We start from the raw sequence: 16,379 nt of genomic DNA, 5'->3' as shown, positions 1-16,379 counted from the left end.
GTACACAGCAGATACCCAAAAATTATTTTTGATGGAATTAATGTACCAATGAACCAGAAAATCAGAGAATATTAGATGCCAGTATTGAATAGTTTCAGCTTAAACATTTTAAGGAGAATTTTGTACTAAACATCCAAAATTGGAAATTTGATAAACTATTATTTGATGGGATCAGGTTCTCATAAGGCACTCTAAGTTTACAAACACATGCCACTGGATTATTACCATGTCTATCTACATACACACGAAAAAGAAGCATTGGTCACATGCTACACACACACGTAAAATCCACACAGTGGGCCTAATTGCCTCCTGTTTGGGAAAAATCTTAACAATCAGTTCATGTCAATGGCTTATTGAATACCAAGGCCCTTAAATAGCATCTCATATAAATACCTCCATTTTAAGGAGTGTTAGAGAAATTCTATATAACAATATCAGTTTGCTTATATAATAATAGCTAATGTATGTGCCTAATATATTGAACTGGAAACCCTGGAGATGTAGTGGTTAAGTGCTATGGCTGCTAACCAAAGGGTCGGCAGTTTGAATCTACCGGGCACTCCTTGGAAACTCTGTGGGGCAGTTCTACTCAGTCCTGTAGGGTCGCTATGAGTCAGAATCAACTCGACGGCACTGGGTTTGGTTTGGTTTTGGTTTTATTATATTGAACTTAAGCAAAAGAGCAAGCTAAAAATTACCAAAGGAATTTATATATCGACGGGGCATCATTTAAATGGTGGCAGGTATTATTAGCTAGATGTGTTTATATATAAGCAAAGTGCAAAGTGTGACTCACAGGGACTCAGGAAGGACTAGATGCCTGGCATAGCCTGGCTGCCCACACCATCAGCCCTCGCAATATCTAACTCTCCAGCTCCTTTTCAACTCTTCCCTCACTCTACCCAGAGAGCCTTTTGTTTGCTTTCTCTCAAGTGAGTAAAAAATGGCTCAGCGAATCAGTCCCATACCTGGAGTGAAGTTTTAGAAGCCAGGAGTCTGATGCCTTTGTTTTCTGATTCGACTGGGACACCCCTTGGGGCAAGGGTGGCCACTGGTCGAGCACACTGAACAGGGGTTAAGTGTTGGGCAAAGGCAGCAGCCTAGGCAGGGAGGGGTTTACTGGCTCAGTTAACTAGAAAGCTAGCTGGGGAGAACTAGCTACGCATCCTTGGCCAAGGGACGGGGAGGGGCACCTTCCCTATCTGGTCCAGACACCAACTTGTCACCTATGCCACAGGATACGCATGCTGGACTCAGGAAGACTTCCTGGCTATTGAATGCAAGATTCAAAATCAGGGAATTGGGCACAGACGTGGGTGTTGTGCCCTTGACTGACGGGTAAACTCATTTCCTGGCCTCACAGCATCATTCAAGGAATAACACCTCACTGCTCTTCTCCCTCTCTGCTTCCCCTTCCTAAAATCAAAAACCCAAACCTGTTGCTCTTTCCTCTTCTGTGAATTTCATATTCTTATTCTTCATCCATTTTCCTATCTTTCTTGTTTTAAAAAAAATCAGTTGCCATCCTGTTGATTCAGACTCATAGCGGCCCCATGTGGATCAGAGTGGAACTGGGCTCCGAAGATTTTCAATGACAGGCCTTTCTTCTGAGGAGCCTCTGGGGGTACTTGAACCTCTAATCTTTCGGTTAGCAGCAGAGCACATTAACCATTGCGGCACCCAGTGTTCTTAATGAATTCTGAATGGTGATCCCATATGTGCCTCCTTTGCCCCAACACAAAAATCAAGTCATTGGCCATCAAGTTGATTCCAGCTCGTGGCAACCCCACGTGTCTCAGAGTAGAACTGCCTTCCGTAGGGTTTGCAGTGGCCACCATCTTTTGGAAGCAGATCACCCGGATTTTCTTCTGAGGTCCCTCTGGTTGGAATCAAACCACCAACCTTTCGATTAGTAGCCAAGATTGTAACACATGTGCTGTTCAGGGACTCCTTCCTTTGCTACAGGTAGCTAATATTTATAGTGTGTAATGTATCCTTGTCTAACTTTCTTCCTGCTCATACCATCAAATTACACGCATGCACACACAGGAAAACATTTCTATTATTATTTTACAAAAACGTAATGACATTTCACATGGTTCTCTGCACTCTGCATCTCTCACCTAACAACAAAGCGAAAGTCCCTCCAAGTTGTCTGGCTTAGCTCCAATTCATCCACATCAGTGGCTGCAATGCTCCCTGGTATGCACAGACCCTCGTTTACTTAATCGCTCTCCGTCGACGAGCATTCACTTGGTTTTCGGTGTTTGCCACCTCAACATTATAATAAATTAGGAAAGACAATTTACCCCTTCTTTATTTTTGGCTGCCTAACATCTGCAACCTTCCTAGTTTGGGAATTCCCAATTGCTTTAGTCTTGAGAAGAGGCAAGGTTCTGCCTCAGGACGGAAGCCAGAAGGGAAGTAATTCTTTCTTCCTTCCCCCTGGCCCTCAGTCATCAGATGCTCTTGCCCAGGACTTTGAATCTTGATTAAAAAAAAACAAAAACCCAGTGCTTGATGGGATGATGCAAAGACAGAGAGAAGGCGGGCCCTGCACACAGGAGCCTCCAGCAGCGCGGCCCAGCAGCACGTACCACCGCGGCCTCCCAGGCCTCTCCTGCTGCCAGCGGTCTGTCTGCCCGTTCTCCAGACTGTTGGTCGGTTCTATCAACTTCCCACTGTCCTTCCAACAAACTCCTTTTTTGCTTAAAGGTCATGTCATTTTCCAGTGCTTGCACCCCAAGGGCCCAGGCTGATATAAATATCCTCGTACATAAATTTTCAAACAGGTTATTTCCTTTGGATACATTCCCAGTAGTGATATGACTATTTACGCTTTTAGTAGCTATTCCAAAAAGGCTATAAAAATGTATATTTCTACCCCTAAGGTATTGGATTATACAGTTCACCCTGTCTCCTTCAGCAGTAGGAATTATTGCCTCTTGTCGTATTTGCCAGTCTGATGGAGAAGAATTGGTGTTATTACTTCAATCAAGGTTTCCCTGACCGCTTGTGAGATCGGACATTTTGTCATATGTTTATTGGCCGTTTGGATTTGCTCTTCTGTAAATATTGTCCGCTGTTTTTATTTTTGTCAGGATTTAAGACCTCTCTGTGTTTTGGAGATACTGCCCTGAGTCTGTCATCCCCACAACAAATATTTCTATGCAGAATATCATTTGGCTTTTGGTGCATTGATTTAAAAAAAGAAAAAAATTTTAGCTTTTAGTTTAGTCAAACATACCTGCTATTAACAATTTGGGGACTCCTAACTACATTTCTAAAAGTCTGTATGACCTCGAGTTTTACACATGAAATTTTTGTTTGAGGTGTTAATCCTATTTTTAAAATAAACTTTTTATTTTATAGCAGTTTTAGATTCACAGCAGAATAGACGCTAGTACAGAGTTTCCACGTACCCGACACGCGGTTTCCCCAACATTAACACCTTAGATTAGGGTGGCACCTTGGTAACTCAAGTCCACGCTCTATTCTGGTCTCCTTGGTTTTTACCTAATGTCCTTTTTCTTTCCCAGGATCCTACCCAGAATACCACATTGCAGTTAGCTGTTATGCTTCCTGAGGCTCCTCTTGGCTGAAAGTTTCTCAGACTTTCCCTGTTTTTAGTGCTCTTGGCAGTTTTGAAGAGTACTTGTCAAGCACTCATCCCTCAGTTGGGATTTGTCTGATGTTTTCCTCGTGATTAGGCTGGAGTTACGGTTTGTGGGGAGGAAGACCCCAGAGGTAAGGGGCCATTTGAATCATATCACATCAAGAGTAACTCGTGCTATCAGCATCGCTTGCCCTCTCGATGTGAGCTCCATCCAGCGCCTGGCTGAGCCGGTGTGTCATCTGCTTTCTCTGCCTTACTCTCCCCCTCCACCTTTTCCATACTGCACTGTTTGGAAGGAAATCGATATCCGCAGTTATCCTTTTTTTTTTTTTTTAACAATGTCTAATCCATCTGGAATTTATTTTGTACATAGTATGAGACATGGCTCAAACTTTATTTTTCCAGTTGGAAGCTAATTGTGTCTGTGGAATTACTGACTAAATCATTCTTTCCCCACTGAGCTGCGAGACCTTCTTTAGCGTCTTTCCAATTCCATATGTTTTGCGTCTATATCTGAGTTCTTATTCTTTTTTATTCCTATGCCAATATTATTCAATTGTTTTTAGTGACTTTATAGTATGGTTTAATATTTGGAAGTCCCTGGGTGGTGCAAACGGTTAACATGCTTAGCTGCTAACCAAAAGGTGGAGGTTCAAGTCCACCCAGAGGTGCCTCAGAAGAGAGGCCTGCCAACCTGCTTTGAAAAATGAGTCAGTGAAAACCCTGTGGGGCACAGTGCTGCTAGGACACACATGGGTCACCGTGAGTTGGAGTAAGTTTGATGGCAACTTTTTTTTTTTTAACATTTGGAAATGCAAATTCCAATGCACTACTATTCATTTTCGTAATATTCTCGTCTATTTTCTGACATGTATGAAATACAAAATTTTTCATATGAAATTTAGGACAGTTTTACTCAATTCTCCCAAATACCAAACCCATTGAGATTTAATTTATAAGTCCTCTTTATATCTTAGTAGGTGACATTCCTTCTGTTCAATGTGGAAATAATTATTGATAAAAATATTTTAAACTAATATTAAATTTTTGTATGCACTTGTTGTTCTAAAAGTTTGACGACTACAATCAAACTAAGATGCTTCTAGTTAAAGAAATATAACCATCCAAATAAAATAATAGCTTGAAAATTCTTCCAGTAGGTGTCTCCCTAGAGGTGCCCATGCCTAACGGACTTTCAGGATTCATTGTAAAGAGGGAAGGAGTCATGTTCCCTATGCCATGCTTCTAACCACTCAAGAATGGGAAGGAGAGACCTGGTCACTAGGTCCACTACCCCAGCTCTAGGGCTTCAGAGGAGGAAGTTACCTTAGCCTCATCTCCAGCCTCCCAAATCAGCACCAACCTTGTCTCAACCCTGACAGCAAGCAACGGTTCCTGCTTGGTAGACTTCGGAGTCGGCCTTTTTTTCCCAACGTGAAGCTGGAGCATGCAACTTGGAAGAGCAGATGGAAGAAGACCCACTCAGCACTGGAGCGATTAAAACCAAAGACCTCAGAGGCTCTTATGTTCAAGAGCAGCAAGTATTGTCCCACCGCATCGGCCGTAGGGAGATGGAGCCTGTGCTCTTGGCTCCATGCGTTCCCTCCATACCACCAGGGCTACTCCATTTATTGTCCCATTGTGTAAGCACTGGGCGGCCAAAGACAGAAGCTAGCTCACCTCTGTTGGCCAAGTCATCCGATCCCCTAATTGTTCAGTGTCTTCTATGCAGTGATGTTCTCCGGGGAACACTGATGTGAGACACTTTGTACCCATTCCCAGAGGTTCATCCACATGCCTCTGCCCCAGGTTTCCGTGGGAGGCCCTCCTATCTTGCTCCTTCTAGATCCTTGACCAACCAGCCAAACCATTTGCTGAAGACCAGAGTTCCGCGTATATTCTTAACTTTAGGTCATTTCTCCATCTACAGCAAATTGATGACCAGGTATACTGCTCAAAGTCCTCCTCACTTGAAGGATTTCCTCTCACTGTTACAGTTCAGGGTCATCCCTGAATGAGGCTGTGGTGTGGCAGCTGTCCATTTCCTGCTTGCACCAATACATCAATCCAACTTACATATGAACCAGATGTTTTATCTGCTAGCCCTGGGAAGCCCCTCCTAATCCCATAAATGTGAGTTGGAAGAGAGACTTTAGTGCAACAGGGAAGCAGAATTAAAGTGACCACAAGGAAGATTCACTTCTCTTATTGCGGTTCTCATTCCTAAGCCACCTTGAAACACTAGAATAAAAAAAGGATAATGGAAATCACTGGAAGATTCCGCATGGAGATTCAGAGCCAGAGACACACGGTCTCCTTGTTGGAGTGGGCTTCTTAGGAAATCCCATTCACCGTCCCAGGCCCATTCCCAAGAACTCCAAACTAGCCCCTCCTCACTGTCACTTGCTCTCGCTTCTTCGTATGGAACACCTGCCGCCCTCCTTAGCCGTTACAAGGATAATATGAAGGTGTTTACAACCGAAAATATTATTCTTTGGGAGGTTAATTATTATTTTTTTTAATATAGACTTCTGAGAGAGCAATGTTTTTACATAATCTCTAATGATAGATTTTCAAACACTACGTTGGAGAAACTGGGACAACATGGACGTCAGATGAACCTTCTGATAGTCCTTACTGGATACACTAACCAACGGAGGATGCCTTTGTAGAATTCTAACAACTAGACATCACAGCTGTTTTGTTCTCACAGTTTTCCAGGTGCTTAAAAAAAAAAAAACTTACTAAATGGAAAATGCTTGCCATGAGCCTTTTACCATTTATGCTGAGTCTACAGTAGGCAAACTCCAATTCCCCTCGCTCAGGGCAGGGCTAGAGTCCTATGCCCGGGGCTTAGAACATACATGTGCCAAATCATTAAACATGTGCTCAGAAAATGGAATAAAGGCTGGGAGGCATGTAGTTAAGCTCTCCTCCCTCCCCCCCACCCACCCAGTCTTACTCCTTGCAGCTGACCCACTTAATTGTAAGCAAATGATACCCTGGTGTGAATTATCCTTTAGAGGTCTGCACCTAGCAATGCACTTAACAGAAATCTGTTTGTGATGGTAATTTCTTAGTGTTTCGCTGGGGGCCCCTGTAGTTGTGAAAGCAGTGTCTGGGCACAAAGGGCTCGCTGGACCATGACAAGCCAGATACCGGCATGGCACTGCTTAGGGAATGTGTGATAAGCTGAAACTGGGCTTTTGTGGTTGGGTGAATTAATTTACTCTTGAATTGAATCTCAACTTTAGAATTTGCCTTAAAAATGGTAAGCTTGACATTTTCTGAACAGCAGAGAAATACATGGGTTTGTTTTCTGTTTTCACTGAATTGGTTACTATGGCACAGAGCAGAAAGTTTCATGGAGAAGATAAGATATTCTAGGTTTCTTTTGTTTGTTTCCCAGTAAGCACTTTGCCAACTGTTTGCCAGTCCCTGTTGTGTGTGATTGTGGTGGATTTTTCAGCACGTTATGTGGAAATCCTTGCGTTGTGGCAAATGTGTTTTAGTTTTGAGTCTCTAAGCTGGTCTGTGGAATATAAGTTTGTAGCCTGTGCAAATTCTCCGGAATGGGGTCACGGCAGGGGTCACTGGCCATGTCTCCTCATTTTCTGCACCAATGATGCTATCTGTTTGCACATCCTGCAGAGAACACTTCCTGGGGCAGGTTCCAATGGGGTTGTCTCCCGTTGGATTTTTATCGCTCAGCTAAATGACATGTAACACAGCCTGCCTGAGAGCTGTTAATCAGGGGAGCTTTGATGCTGTAACAGGAAATACGGTGTTGGTCTTAAAAAAAAAAAAACAGGTACAGCACGGCATTTGGGTCCACTCTGACCTTTTTTACTGTGGGTGCCTTTGATAAGCTTTTCCTGTCTCCTTGGCTAGCTCTGTCAAGAAAACGTTATTGGGCTGAGGGAGTTCCCCTTCTGTTTAATTTCCTGTAGTCCTCAAATTATCCCTCCCCTTCCTCCCTGAGCTCACCGGATCCCTTTCCTCAATGAATCCTCCTTTTGTCGTGTTGCAGTCATGAACCCCACTTCTCATTCCTCACCCCACCACCTGCCTCCCAGGAGACAGTTGGCCATGTCCAGGGATGCAAAAGCAGTTTGTGCAGTGAAAGGTTTGGGTCTCCTGTGCAGAGCTTCCCCTGAGCCTTGGAATCTCCAGGGGATCTTGTTCAATGCAGATCTGACGCAGGGCATTGGGGTCTGAGATTCTGCAATTCTAGCAATCTCCCAGTTGATGCTGGTGCTGCTGGTCCTGGACCACACTTTGGGAGCAAGGCTGTAGTCTGGGGTGTACATGTACCCTCTACCTAGGAAGAAAGCTCTACAGTGACATCATTTTCTAAGCACCCTCCCCCTCCCGGTTGTCTGTGGTCCTGGAGTCCATCTCTTCGGCATAGTGACACTTCAAGGTAGGTAAAGACATGTCTGTAATTATAATTCCCTTTTTTATTTATTTCTTTCTTGCCAGTACTCCATTTTTGTTTTATTCAAATATGCTACCCACTAAATGGAGCCTAACTAAAAGGCAACTTTTCTGATTTTTTATTCTTTTTATAAGAATACATTTATAATAATTTTGTTAGTTCTCAGTGAACTTCTATTTCTCCTGAACCTTGGAAGAAATAAGAATTAAATGGCGCAGTTTTTTTTGTTGTTTTGTTGCAAACAACATTGAGTCACAAGACCACTCTGGCACAGCTCCAAGTCCTGTTTTTAGTAACTCTCACAATCCAGTTCTCATTTTCTAAATAAATATGGAAGTATGAAGTCAGTTCTTGCCCCCTTCTTACTCTAGGACTTCAAAGTCAGAACTCTTAGCCTTTCTGATACATGACAGAGCCCCATAAAGTGCGCCTGGTTTCACCCCCTGATTTTAACCTACATTTATCGATAATCTACCCTATGCAGGCACTATTCAAAGCCCCTTGCATGTATTATCTGACTTTATCCTCAAAGCAAACACTATCAAGTACTCCTCTTAGACCCGTTGTACAGATAAGGACATGGAAGAGCCGTTAGTAACTCGCCCAAGTCTCAGAGCTAGTCCATGTGGGGCGGGGCCCCCATCCTGGCAGCTTGATTCTTGGGAGCAGCAGAGTAGAGCAAAACAGAGTTGTTGGCAGAGTTGGAGAGGAATTCCAACGTGGTTTTGCGCTTGTACCAAGAATTTCCCTTTTTGTCCGTACTGATGTACACAGCAACCTCTCGGGGGAGGCAGGGTGGGAAGCACCTCGGTTTTACCGGTGGGTCCAGAGAATTACGAGGTTTGTCTAAACCCCAAGGCCGGTGAGCAACCAAGCCAGGACAGGCCCTAGGTTTCCACGGAAATCGCTGCTTCTTCGTTGTCATCATACCCCCAGCCTGGCTGCGACTGAGCTGTCATCACAGCTGTGGCTCCATCTGGGTTCGTCGGGGCCCCCCAACTTGCCTGGAGGAGGTGGGAAGGGAAAAGGGGCCGGAACGGGAGCTCCCGCGGGGCGGCCCCTCCTCCGGGCTGTTCCACCCCTCGGGCCCCCGCCCCGCCTCGTCCCCCCCGAGCGGCCCGGCGAGGCTCCGCACAGAAGTGGCCGCGCACGAGGTGGCCGAGGAGGCGACGCCTGCGGCAGCGGGCCCCGGGCGGGCGGACGGGCGGGCGGCGGCGGCGGCCCCCGGAGCACCTGCGGAGCGCGTCCCGGAGGAGGACGGAGGCGCCCGGGCGCGCCGAGGGCCAGGTCTGTGCGCCGAGCGGGCGCGCGCGGCTGCGCGCTTTGTTGTCTGGGTCGGAGCGCGGGGCCGCGGGGCGCCGGGCGGGCAGCAGGGGAGGCGGGTGCCGAGAGTGGACGCCCGCGCGGTGGGCTCGCCGCCGGGGACTGTGTCGGGCGCCTGCCTGCGCCCCTGGCTCCCTGCTGTCGGCGCCCCGAGAGCCGGAGGCGCGTGTCCACCTGCGCCCCTGCCGCTCCGGGCTCGCTGCCCGCGCCTGCTCGGCCTCGCCGGGCTCCCGGGGACGGAAACCGGGGGCCCGGCTTCTAGGCGCTGGCAGGGCGGTTTCCCGGCGGACCCGGCCGTTGGGAATCGGCGTTTGAACTCTGGCCGCCGCGGCTTTGGAGCGGGAGTGGGCTCTCGGCGGGGTCCCGGCACTGGGGGAGGAGGGGGCGCGGGGCTTCCACGGTCACCAAGGCTTCTGTCCCCAGCGTCCCCGGGAGGGGGCTGCCTTCTCTATTGTGGTCCGCTTGGCGCCCTGGCCAGAGCCCCCCAGCTCGCGCTGACCGCCGCCGGGAGTCTCCCCAACCAGCCATTGAAAACCCCGCGGGGCCCAGCTCCACTCTCACACACGTGGGGTCCCCGCGAGTGGGGCCAGCTCAGCGGCTTGACGCGCACCTGTCCGGAGACGGGCCGGCAGTGGGGCGACCGGCGTGCGGGGCCGGCTCTTGCACCTTTACCATTCTCCCATTGTCCCCAACAGCGTCGCCCTCGGGCCCTGGCACGGGTTCTCCCAGCCAGGAGGCAGGTAAGGCCCTGGCCGGCAGTCATCGCTACCTTGCTTTTCAAAAGGGCAACGGAAAAGACTTAAGGGCAGTTTTAAAAAGAATGTAATTTCCTCAGTCAATTCTAAAGGCTTTTTCTACTTTGGGTTATTTTTAATCACACTTTGTTGCGGTGTCATTCTTTCTGGCTCTTATCTGAGCCAGCTGTTGGCTCTTAAAGTTGCAGCTTTAGAGACATAAGGCCCAGTGGTGAAGTGCTACTACAGCTGCTAACCAAAAGGTTGGCAGTTCAAATCCACCAGGTACTCCTTGGAAACCCTGTGGGGCAGTTCTACCCTGTCCTGTAGGGTCGCTATGAGTCAGAATTGACTCGAAGGCAATGGGTTGTTGTTGTTGTTGTTTAGAGACATAATTCTGGTGGGGGGGGGGCGGGCTGTGACTTCTATTTCAGGGCAAGTAAGTTAGAGTAAATGAGCCTTGGTTGCACAATGGTTAAGAGCTCGGCTGCTACCTGAAAGGTTGAAGGTTTTAACCCACCCAGCAGCTCCGCAGGAGAAAGGCCTGGCAATCTGCTCCGGTAAAGATTTTTGTTGTTATGTGCAGTCAAGTTGGGTCTGACTCTTAGCAACCCTATAAGACAGAGTAGAACTGCCCCATAGGGTTTCCAAGGAGCAGCTGGTGGGTTCGAACTTCTGACCCTTTGATTAGCAGCCAAGCTCTTAACCAATGAGCCACCAGGGCTCAGCCTAGAAAACCCTATGGGGCAGTTCTACTCTATCACATGGGGCCACTATGAGTGGAAATCAGCTGTACCACACCCAACAGCTTAAGGCTTCCTAATTTTGCTGGAAACATGCACACCTGGGGCACCCATCTGCACTCCCTGCTTCCCCAGAGAGGGTGAACGGGTTAACATGAACTGCAGCTGTCAGAGTCGGGATGTACAGAGGACGGCCAGTGGGCGCCATCCGGATATGTGGTGCTGAGGGAGGGGTAGGGCTGTGGCCATAAACGTAAAAGTGCCCCCTGGCTGGCCCCTTGTGGCCTCCCCCTCACCACAAGCAGGACAGCCCCTCTTGGTGAGGCAGGCGTCAGGGTGGTGCTGGCACTGGGGGGAGCCTGTGTGGGCAGAGAGCCCCTAGCACTGGGGTGTGGTCTAGTATACAGCTCCATATGGGGTGATTGGCCCTAAGACGGCTTAGACCTCGTGTTCATAAATAGGGCATCCTTCTTGAGTTTTCCCCCAGCTTTCAGAGGTGTAGCAAGAGTGGACCCTGCTCCACTCCCACCTGCCAGCCAGGGATGCCACCACAGCCCGGTCCTGCATCCTGGGTGGGCTGCTGTGGGGTCCGTCCCTGATGAGTTAGCAAAGTTGGATGGGGAGAGAGGATTTAAGGGCTAACCTTGAGCTGTTCAGAGTCCCTAGGTGGTGCAAAACAGTTTAACATGCTCAGCTGCCCATCAAAAGATTGGAGGTTCGAGTCTACCTAATTTACCTGGCAATCTACTTCCAAAAAACCAGCCACTGAAAACCCTGTGGAGTACAGTTCTACTTTTACAAATGTAGGGTCTCCGTGTGTTGGGGTCAGCTCAACAGCAGCTGGTCTACTGGCTTAGCTTTTCAGCGATCCTGCCTGTGGGGCCTGGGCTCCACCCAGAATTTTGGTTTAATGGATCTGGGGTGGGGCCTGTGCATTGGTAGTAAAGCCCCCCAGGGGGGTGGAAAACGTGCAGCCATGAGGGAGAATTGCTGACTACCCTACTGAACTTCAGTTTACCTCATGGGAAATGGTGGTCACGCCTAGACTGGCTGCCTCACAGAATTGTATGAAACAAGCGATTTCTGTAAAAGACAGCTGTATTTTAAGCCAATAAAGGCGCCTGTGGTATAAGAAGGTGGATTTAGGAAACTGTCACAAACGCCTTTGTGTTAAATATTCCCTAATCTATGTGGTGACTATTTTTTAAAAAGTAATATAGACCCTGGTGGTGTAGTGGTTAAGTGCTACGGGTGCTAACCAAAGGGTCAGCAGTTCAAATCCGCCAGGCACTCCTTGGAAACTCTATGGGGCAGTTCCACTCTGTCCTATAGGACCACTATGAGTTGGAATCGACTCGACGGCACTGGGTTTGGTTTTTTGGTTTTTATAGGCATGAGGGGCCCTGGTGGTGCAGGGGTTAGACACTCAGCTACTAACCACAAGGTTGGCAATTCAAACCCACCAGCCACTTCTCGGGAGAAAGGTGTGGCAACCTGCTTCCATAAAGATTTACAGCCTTGGAAGCCCTATGGGGCAGTTCTACTCGGTCCTATAAGGTTGCTGTGAGTTGGAATCGAGTTGACAGCAGTGGGTTTGTTTGTTTTTTACAGGCATAGCTTTCTTCCAAGAGATATTCTGCAAAAAAAGGAGGAGAGGGGAATGAGAAAGTGAGACTAATTAAACTTATAAATATTATGAGCTTTGCAAAGGGAACACGTGAAAGAGGAAAGGGTTTTAAGTAACTTGAAATCCAGTCTTACTCTTGAATTTGAGTCTCTGAATTGACTCAGTGGCAATGGGTTTTTTACACTCCTCCCCAAACCCTGGTGGTGCAGTGGTTAAGAGCTCAGCTGTTAACCAAAAGGTTGGCAGTTTGAATCCATCAGCCACTCCTTCAAAACTGTGTGGGGCAGTTCTACTCTGACCTGTAGGGTTACTATGAGTTGGAACCGACTCGAAGGCATATAACAAGAACAACGTACTCCTCCCATCTCATTGAGTGTCTTGCTTTTTCCTCTTTACCAAGCATGATGTTCTTCTCTAGGGACTGGTCACTCCTGAAAACATGTTCGAAGTATGTGAGGCCAAGCCTTGCCGTCCTTGCTTCTAAGGAGCATTCTGGTTGTACTTCTTCCAAGACAGATTTGTTTGTTCCTCTGGCGGTCCGTGGTATATGCAATATTCTTCGCCAGCACCATAATTCAAATGCACTGTAAAACCCTCAAGGAGATTGACATTGTGGCTGCCAACAATGGGCTGAAAGCAATGATTGTGAGGACGGAGCATGACCGTTTCGTTCTATTGTACATAGATAGGGTCATAGGGTCACTATGTGTCGGAACCAACTCGACAGCACCTAACAACAGTCCTCCTCTGCTGTTGACTGCTGAGGTTTCTGTTTATCTTGTGACTGGCTGGTGTAAGATTAACTTTTTAGTTGAGATACTCTCTTACTGAAGTTTGGGCTCCCATTAGTGGAAGCTTTTTTTTTTTTTAGCTAAAACCTGAACATTTATCTTGGGAAAGTCAGAATCTTGGTAACTCCAAGCTGAAATTATGGTCACTTTAAAAGGAAGGGCCTCAGGCCTTAATGTTATTTAACTTTTGTAAAATGGGGGAAGAAATGGAATAGATGATACCAGAGTATATGTGAGTTGTGAATAAACTGGACTTAGAATGTTGATTTTACAGCATTTCCCACCAATCGAATTGCCTCGACATTATTTGAAGAGGCTTCTAGAGAAGTAGTATTTAGAATAATAATAATAAATGAAATAGTAGTAAAACCAAAGCCAAATGTGTTGCTGTCAAATTGGTTCCAACTCATAGTGACCCTACAGGACAGAGTAGAACTGCCCCATAGGGCTTCCAAGGCTGGAATCTTTACAGAAGCAGGCTGCCACATCTTTCTCCCATGAAGCAGCTAGCGGGCCCTAATCATCAAACTTTCGGTTGGCAGCCGAGTGCTTAACCACTGCGCCACCAGGGCTCAATAATAATAAATAATAATAGTAAAAATGATGGAAGTTTAATGTCCTGTGCAAAGCTTAGCTTACATCTTTTAAGTTCATCCATTTTACCCTTTTTATTGACTCACAAGAACTTAAAAAGAAAATTCTACATGGGATGAGAGATGCTGGACTAAACTCTGTAGTTGATCCAGACTCTTCCAAGTGTGACACCTGGGCCTCCCATGTGAGAATCTCTTAGACTTCTCGTTAAAAGGCAGGTTGGGAGCAGAGACACCAAAACACTTGTGGAGAGAACCATACCTGGGGGTGTGAACCTGCCTTGTGGAAGAAGGCTGTGTTTGGCAGGAGCCTAGTAGAGGAACCAGGCCAGGAGTTTTGATTGTTCAGTCTTTGTGTGGGGTGGCTAGCTGAAAGAGACAGCAAGATGAGACTCTCTTGAGAACTGTTGAGCCACTTGTAGAAGTCTTTGTGGGCTACATACTCATGTAACCTGTTTACAACACTTTCCCCTTTGTGAAAGCTATACAGTGATGTTTCTTCCTGGTTTCCTAGAATAAAATGAACATGATGCGCGACCCACAATAGGATACCGGATACTCCGTGGTGACCAAGAAATTTTTGCACATCTGAGAAGGCTGTATAATCTTGAGCTTCATGGTCAAGAACCCACACTGAAAATTTGCTCAAGCGTCGTGGCCTCCCTGGTCACTTCTGTGGAATTCATAGGAAACCCAACTCCTGTTCTCTTGTTGTTGGATGCCATTGAGTTGGTTCCTTGCAGCATAGAGACCCTGTGTGACAGAAGTCTTTCTCCTGAGGAACAACGGGTGGGTTTGAACCACTAGCGTTTCAGTTCAGCTGAGCATATCGCTGTTGTACCACCAGGGCCCTCCCACTCCCTTAGAACCCCTCATTATCACTCTGGAGTCCTAAAGGATGATGAGATGAGATGGCTCAAGTGGCCATGAGGTAACTGTGGAAAATGATGGACTTATCTGGTGAAACTTTGAATTTAAGCCACAATTAGGTGCTGTTTCACCCAATCTGTTGAGAAAGAAGATTATTAAAATTTATGAAGTGAGATAAAAAAAAAACTAAAATCTAAGAAAGCGTCTTAGTTATCTAGTCTTGGTTATCTAAATACCACAAGTGGATGGCTTTAACAAACAGAGATTTATTTTGTTGGCTCTGGGGGAAGGTCCTCGTCTTTTTTCAGCTCCTGCTTCCTGCTTCCTTGGAAAACTCCACGTGTCTTGGCATCTGTCTTTCTGCATCTCTGCTTCTCTAGTTTGGGCTTAATCTCTTTTATATCTCAAAAGAGATTGACTTAACCATTCCCGAAGACAACTCATCAGACATGGAAGGGACTGGACAATGGGTTGGAGAGGGATACTGATGAAGAGTGAGCTACTTGTATCAGGTGGACACTTGAGACTGTGTTGGCATCTCCTGTCTGGAGGGGAGATAGGAGGGTAGAGAGGTTTAGAAACTGGCAAAATTGTCACGAAAGGAGAGACTGGAAGGGCTGACTCATTAGGGGGAGAGTAAGTGGGAGTATGGAGTAAGGTGTATATAAGCTTATATGTGACAGACTGACTTGATTTGTAAACATTCACTTAAAGCTCAATAAAAATTATTAAAAAAAAAAAAGAGATTGACTCAGGGCACACCCTACACTAATCCTGCCTCATTAACATTAACATAGCAAAGATAATCCCTTCCCAAATGGGACTATAACCACAGGCATAGAGGTTAGGATTTACAACACAGATTTTTGGGGGACACAATTCATAACAGAAAGTAACAATGTTGACAGCTGATAAGAGTACCACCTGGCAAGCATTTAACATTTTCTTCAAGACAGCCTTCGTTTTCACTTTTCTATTTTTTTCAATCAGAATTCGATATGAGAGAAAAGAAGAATGCAAAACAGAACTGTGTCCTCTAAGCAAAGGCTCTGCTTTTGTTGGCACAGAACAGGAGTGAGTGGTGGAAATGCCTGTCAGCAGGTACTGCTTCTCTTGGTTTTCAGCGGTTGAAGCCGTGGGTAGAGAGAAGGGCAGGGCAGGGCGGCCGGCACAATTGCCTTCTGTTCTGTGGCTTAGGGTAGAGCATGCTTAGTGTTCCTTAAAAACATCAAGAGGCAGCTTGGCCCCTCAATGCATCAAAGCTGCTCCTGCTGTGGCCCCTTCAGTCGCCAAGGCCTGGCCTTCCTCATGCTGCATTTGATATGGCGGCTCTGCCTCCTTCCCCAAACCTCCTTCTCCCTTCACGTTCAGGTCTCTCAGTGTCTTCTTGTTGCCTCTTACCTTCTGCATGAGTTCTTCCACCTCCAACCATCCCTTAAACATCTGTGTCCCCTTAGGCCCATCATCTGTCCTGCTCTCTCTACGCGCACTCCAAGGTCTTCTTACTCCCCAGTGTTTCAACTCCAGCCTCTGTGCTGATGACCCCTCAGGTCCACAGCTCCAGCCAGCAACCCCCTTAAAACTAGTCTTTCCTCTTTCCTCTCCTACTTAAGTTGCTGGTGTCACTTTTCACCCAGTTAT

General features: G+C 46.9%; 1 protein-coding gene across 2 annotated transcripts in view; it reads left to right on the top strand.

Moving 5' to 3' along the window:
* The first annotated feature begins 8,873 nt into the window (after positions 1-8,873).
* Positions 8,874-16,379, top strand: part of MCF2L (MCF.2 cell line derived transforming sequence like) — a 337,829-nt gene continuing 330,323 nt past the window's right edge. The window contains exon 1 of one of the 2 annotated variants that reach the window (XM_023553207.2): positions 8,874-9,037. The gene's annotated coding sequence lies outside the window, so the exon portion shown is untranslated. Of the gene's footprint in view, positions 9,071-16,379 lie in introns of both variants that reach the window. The other variant, XM_023553208.2, reaches the window with a different exon arrangement.

Source organism: Loxodonta africana, chromosome 23 (assembly GCF_030014295.1).
Source record: "Loxodonta africana isolate mLoxAfr1 chromosome 23, mLoxAfr1.hap2, whole genome shotgun sequence".
Taxonomy (NCBI): domain Eukaryota; kingdom Metazoa; phylum Chordata; class Mammalia; order Proboscidea; family Elephantidae; genus Loxodonta; species Loxodonta africana.
This window is presented reverse-complemented; position numbering and strand designations above follow the sequence as displayed.